Source organism: Volvox carteri (genome assembly GCF_000143455.1).
Source record: "Volvox carteri f. nagariensis unplaced genomic scaffold VOLCAscaffold_17, whole genome shotgun sequence".
Taxonomy (NCBI): Eukaryota; Viridiplantae; Chlorophyta; class Chlorophyceae; order Chlamydomonadales; family Volvocaceae; genus Volvox; species Volvox carteri.
In genome coordinates this window covers 1,728,966-1,735,161 of record NW_003307560.1, presented here as the reverse complement: position 1 = coordinate 1,735,161, position 6,196 = coordinate 1,728,966, and positions in this window count along the sequence as shown.

Sequence of the window (6,196 nt, the reverse complement as noted above, 5' to 3'; positions counted from 1 at the left end):
CTGCTTCTCCTGCCATTGTTGCTGTTGTTGTTGTTGCTGTTGCTGCTGCTGCTTTTTCAGTTTGGACAGCGTGGACTGGCTCATGAGGTACCGAAGCTCTCGGGGAACTCGCGCAGCTGCGGACCGTGTAGCGCCGCCGCCGCCGCCGCCGCCGCCAGCGCCCGGCTCTAACCCCCCTGAACGCTGCTGCTGCTGCTGCTGCTGCTGCCGGACCTGCTGATCGATGCGGGACTCCAGCAAGCTGTCCAGCAGCGCCTGCCCCTCCGACTGGTGCTCCTTAACCAGATCCCGCCAGGAGGAGGTGACGGGGGGAAAACGGGTGGCACCGCAGGAGGACGGGGCCGCCGCCGCCGCCGCCGCGGCGGTGGAGGTGACAGTCGGCGTGCTGGGCGGCAGAGACACGGTGGCACGGTGGTCCGCAGCGGCCGCCGCCGCCGCCACCGCCGCCACCGCCGCCGCAGGAGCTGAAGCCGAGGCCGCGGCTGAGGAGGCGAGGAGGCCTGCTTTGCTGCGCAGCTTTACTGGGGACCGCACGGGGCCGAGCCCGGGGGGCTTATGGTGACCCTTGGGCCTCGGGGCCTTTGCCGTCTGAGGCTTGGACTTCGTGGCGCCGGCGGTGGCCTTCTTGGGCCCTAGGACTTGAGCCGGTGAGCCGCCATGACTGGGCCCAGCGGCAGCGCAGCTCCGCCGCCGCTCGTCCTCGGCTTGCGCCTGCTGCGCCTCCTCCGCCTCCTCCGTCTCAGCCGCCGCCGCCGCCGCCGCCACCGCCACCGCCGCCACCTCGTGCTCTGAAACCAGCGACGACTCCTCGTTGCCCTCGCAGACGACCGCCGCCAGCGGCACCGTCGCCACGTCCGTGTTTCCCATTTCTTCAATTTCGCCCTCACCCGCGTCCATGCACCTGGTTGTCCTACACGCATCAGCTTCCGCGTCGACCTCAGCTTTGAGATCAGCCGGCGGCGGCTGCGCGCACGGCGGTGCGGAAGGGGCGCTGTCGGCGCCGTCGCTGTCCGTGGTTTCGGGGTCTGGCGGAGCTGCAGGCTGCACTGCAGCGGGTACGACTTCATGCACTGAATCCCGTACATCGATGCAGGAATCCAAGCCACCTGCGGCGGCGGCCTCTGCCCCCGGGGACGCTGACGGAACCGCCAGCCCGTCATGGCACGCACTCACGTCAGCTGAGGGCTGTGGTACGGCAGCTTCGCCGCTACAGCTGCCTCCGCTGCCGGCGGGGCCGTCGACGTGTCCGGAGGTGTCAACAGCCGCCGCCGCCACTGGCGCTGTCTCCTCATGTACCGCACCTGCGCCGCTGCCCTCTGTGGCGGCGGCGAGCGGCGGTACCTCAGCTGGGTCGTCCGCAGCGCCTGACGGAGGCGCCGGTGGTGGTGGCGGCGGCGGCGGCGGGACCAAGAGGGCGGCGGCGCCGCCGCCGCCGGCATGCGCCTGGCTACCTGAGCCACGTGGCTTGATGAGCCGGTTGCCCTTCCGCGCGTACGGCCCGTGAGCCGGCATGGGTACTGTGTACGACAGGGGCGTGTCGGGAGGTGTGTCCGGCAATCGTTCCAGCCTGCGCGCAACGAGGCGGGGGCCCGCGGCGGGGCAGCAGCCATGGAGCAGCAGTTGCGGCGGCTATCAAACCGAGGGCGGCCGCCGTCGCTCTTTCCCCACTCCTAGTGGAGGGCCGTCACCTCGCCGCCGTACACCAGGTACAATACCTCACCGTACAATATCTCACCGTACAACAGGTCACCGTACCGCACCTGTAGTAATACGAACGTGTAACGGTATACTTGGAACGATACACAACGTAACCGCCGATCCGTACATTGGCCACCTGCGGCAGGAACAACGGAAGCACGACATCAATATTACCATCAGCAATAAGCAAACAATACGTATACATATATCTCCTTCGACACAACGCGCACATCAAGACGCAGCATTTTATCCCAGGGAAGAGAACTCGAGACTTATAGAGGACGTCCACGTGGGCTCATGTCATGGGATGGACAGTGATGGACCCGGCCCAAGCCAACCAGGACAGGAGAGCTGTTGATCCGGCAGCTCCCACTGGAGGCGATTGTGGTGGTGGTTGTGGAGGTGGTTCTGGTTGTGGAGGCGGTTGTGGAGGTGGAGGTTGTGGTTGTGGTGGTTGCTAAACCCCCTTCAACCTACCTGCTTCAGCACCCAATCCAGCACCTTGTAATCCCGATACGCCATCATCATCAAGTCGCGCAGCTGCAGCCGGGCCAACCACTGCTGGAAGCAGTGCGACTGGGGACGTGCAGCGTCCCCACGGGGGAGGGAAAGGGGGGAGGGGAGGGGGGAGTGAGTGAGTTGTGACATGTGTGTGAGCTGTGTGGCGGAGGGGAAAAGCAGCCAGTCAGCAGCTAATTAAAGCAGGGCAGGGAACAAAAGGAAAACGCATCACGAGCCAAAGGCCATCACAAAGGCCCTTGTTGTTTGTGTGTTCCAAGGGTGGTTTGTGTTATAGGGCTGCAAAACGCGCAGCAGCAAGTGGTTCACTCACACACATATGAAATAGTAAGTGGTAAAAACTGTTTCTTGACACATACACACACACCTCCCCAAACCCACCTGTAGCGCCTGTAACATGGCGTCCATGGCCCGCTGGCAGTCCCGCAAATGCATGTCGGCCTCGGGCTCGGCCTGCGGCGGCAATATACACGCACACACAGCAGACGAGGATGATGATCGTCAGCGGCACGATTACAACGAAGAAGAAGAGTGGGAGCTGGGGGCTGGGAGTTGGGGGGGTTGCCTGGGAGTTGGGGGGATGTGATCCAGGAATTCATGGAAAGCCGGAAAGTGGGACGTGATGCCCCCCCCGTGGAAAAGTCGGCAACCCGACAGGGCTGCGTCGGGGTTAGGACAGACCCGGCTGCTGAGACGTTAGTTAGGACGGAGGATGTCCACGTCACCCAACCTACAACGAACAACCTCTAACTATAATAAAAGTAAAAGTGGACACAGTGGCGCAAATAACCACGACAACATCTCCACGGCTTTTCACGTCGGGTGTGTACGGCAACAGCATTGTTGTACGGCAACAAACTCTCGGCAGTGGCGGCGCTCGGCGCTCCCAGGTGCCGCTCTAAGGACTCACGTGAAGTTCCCCTAGCGATGCGACGGGCTCCCGGGCCAAGTCGTCCGGAGCCGGGGCAATGTGTGCACCGGAGGCCTTCACAGAACTACGCGAGCGACCGCCGCTGCCGCCGCCGCCGCCACTGCCCGTGGCGCCAGCGGCAGCCAGTGCACCGTTTTCCAGGCCGCCGCCGCCGCTGCCGCCGCCGCCACTGGCGTCGCCGTCCGTATCGGCATCCCCATCGAGCAGTACGCCGTCGCCGTCGCCGTCGCCGCCGTCGCTAGCGACGATGGCGCACGGGAGGTCAGTACTAACCGTTGACGCCGCGGCGGTGTCGGCGTCAGTGGCATCAAGGCCCAGCGGCGCCGCGCGCTCCGCAGCAGCAGCAGGGGGAAACGCTACTGCAGGAGCACCATCGCCGCCGCCGATAGAGACAGCTTCTGCCGTACCTACGGGATTGGAAAGTAGCGCATCAGCACCGGCGCCAGCGCTGCGTGGAGGACGTGCACCAGCCTCCGCGCCAGGGACGGGGCCCAGCGGCGGCGGCGGCGGCGCCGCCACCGCCGCCGCTAGCACCGGCATAGCGAGCGCTCCCGGAACCAGGTCCTCCTCCAGAACAAAGCCCGACCACCCGCCAGGGGACACCTCGCGAGGGGATACCCCCATCCCAGAATCGGCCGCTCCGAGACCGTCGTACAGATCCTGATGATCGGGTAAGGCAAGACCGTCGTACAACCCCCAGGCGTCATCTCCTGGGCACTCCGGCGAAGATACGGCCGCGGTAGCGACGGCTGGCGGAGGCGACAGCATCGGCACCGCCGCGCAGGGCTCCGTACCGTCACCGCGAAGGGGGCTTTGCGCGCTGCCTCGCGCAGCGGCAGCGGCGGTGGCGACGACGCGTCGTACGGTCACGGCCGCTAGCGGGTCGGTAAAACTAGACGTCGTCGTAAGCAGCGGCGGTAGGTCCGTCCAGAGCCCATCCGCCGTGTCAAAGTCCGCCGCCGCTGAGCTCGGCATCGCAGCATCGAGAGCTGCGGCAGCGCCAGGATGTGATGTTGTGGCGGCGGCCCCACTGCGAGCGGCTGTAGCTCTCCCCGCCGCCTCGGGGCTGTCGTCCTGATCGATTGCAGCGCCACTGGCTCCTGGGCCAGGTCCTGCTGCTGCTGCTGCTGCTGCTAGTGTCTCCGGTGGTGGCGAAGGCGCGGCGTCGGCTGCCGTCGCGATGTGCGAATTTGCAGCCGCCGTAGGCGCAAGCACCAAAAGGCCATCGGCGGCCGGCGCCAGCGTATCCGCCGCGATGCACGTGACGGGGCTACCGCCGGCATTGCCATCGGCCATTGCGCTACTGCGATTGCCCACGGCGTTGCCAAGGAAAGGAACACTCGGGTGCGCAGTCGTCGCCGCCGCTTCCATCATCACCGCTGCTGCCGACGCCGACGCCGTCCTCGATGTCGCCGCTGCATCGGATACAGTGGTGCCGGCGGCGGCGGCATCGGCCGCGCACGCGAGCAACGCGGCCGGGAAGGCATCATCAACCCCGCCGCCGGCTCCGCCGCCGGCGCCAGCAGCAGCAGCAGCAGCAGCAGCGGCGGCGGCGGCGGCGGCGGCAGGGTCACCCGGGGGGCCATTGTCGGTAGCGCTTGCCGCTGCCGGCGCGACCTCCGACCCTAACACCGCAAGCCCCGCCTCGGCCCGATGTCCATGTGCGCCTGTCACCATCACTGCCACCGCCTCGAGTCCCTGCCCCGCCAGAGGCTGCAGCAGCGCCTGTGGCGCTTCGGCAGTCTCCGGCGCCGCTTCCTGTTCGACGCTGGACAGTCCCATGGGTCTCAGCGCAGCGAGCGACAAGTCCCGCGGCACCGCCAGCCCGCTTCCCTCGTTCGCCCCAGCCTCCGCCGCCGTGTCTGGCGTTTCGGCAGTAGTATCGTTTGCTACAGCCTCAACAGCTGTAGCGCCGCTCCTTTCGGGCTCCAGCGGCAACAACGTCACGGTCGGCGCCGCCGCCACTGCTGCAGCCGCCAGTTCCAGGGGCATAGCCGCCAGCAATACACCACAGCCCGCGGCGGCGGCTGCCGGCGCCAGCGCCGCCGCCTCGCATTGATTGCCACCGCCTCCGGCAGCGGCTGTAGCTCGCTCAGGCGACGTCACCAACGACTCCACAATAGCAGCTTGATCCGCAGCTGCCGTGCCCTCCGAAACCATCGCCTCCGACGGGCTTGGCGACGATAACCCGGGGCCCATCACGTCGCCGCCGCCGCCGCCGCCAGGCTCCGGCAGAGGATCCGATACACCATCCGACGGCCAAACGCCATCGGAGCCCATGACGGAGTCAAATAAGGCCCCAGTCCCTAAAGCTGCCGTCGTGCGTGCTTCCTGCCGAGGCGACGCAGCGGCGGCGGCGGCGCCGCCCTCTCCCTGTAGTCCCGGATCCGCGAAATCCAGCTCCATGGCCGACGCCGCCGACGCCTCGCTAATGTGCCCGCCGCGTACTGTTAGCGGCGGCGGCGGCGGCGGCCAATCCTGTTGGCGGCTGGGACCTGCGGCGGCGGCGATATCCCAGCTGCTGATAAGCAAGGGACATATTGTAGGAGAGGTCGGCGGCGGTAGCGCCTCGCCGCTGTCGCTGCCGCAAAGCTGCTGCTGTTGCTGCTGCTGCGTCTGTGCCGCTGCTGCTGCTGCTGCGTTTTCAATTGCTGAGTCTGGTGCGTCCGTCTCCACTTCCGCCTCCGCCTCCGCCGGGGACGTGGAAACTGGCGTCGGTAACAGCGGTGCTGCGGCCACAGCCGTGGTGCCGCGCTCCCGTTCAGTTTCGTCGGAATTACCACCGGCGGCAGTGACACGCCGAACTGTGGAATTCTCCTCCTCCTCTGCTGCCGCCGTCACCGCGCCAGCGCCGGCGCCGCAGACGTCAACGTCGACGGCAGCCGCAGACGCCGTGGAGAGATCCAACGCCGCAGGCGGCTCCCCGACGCCTGCTGGCTGTGGGGATCGCGGCTCGGTGTCCGTTCCTACTACACCCAAAGCAGCTGTACCCCTACTGCTCGTGCCGCTGCCGCCGTCGGCGCCAAATCCGCCGTCGCCGCTGTTCGT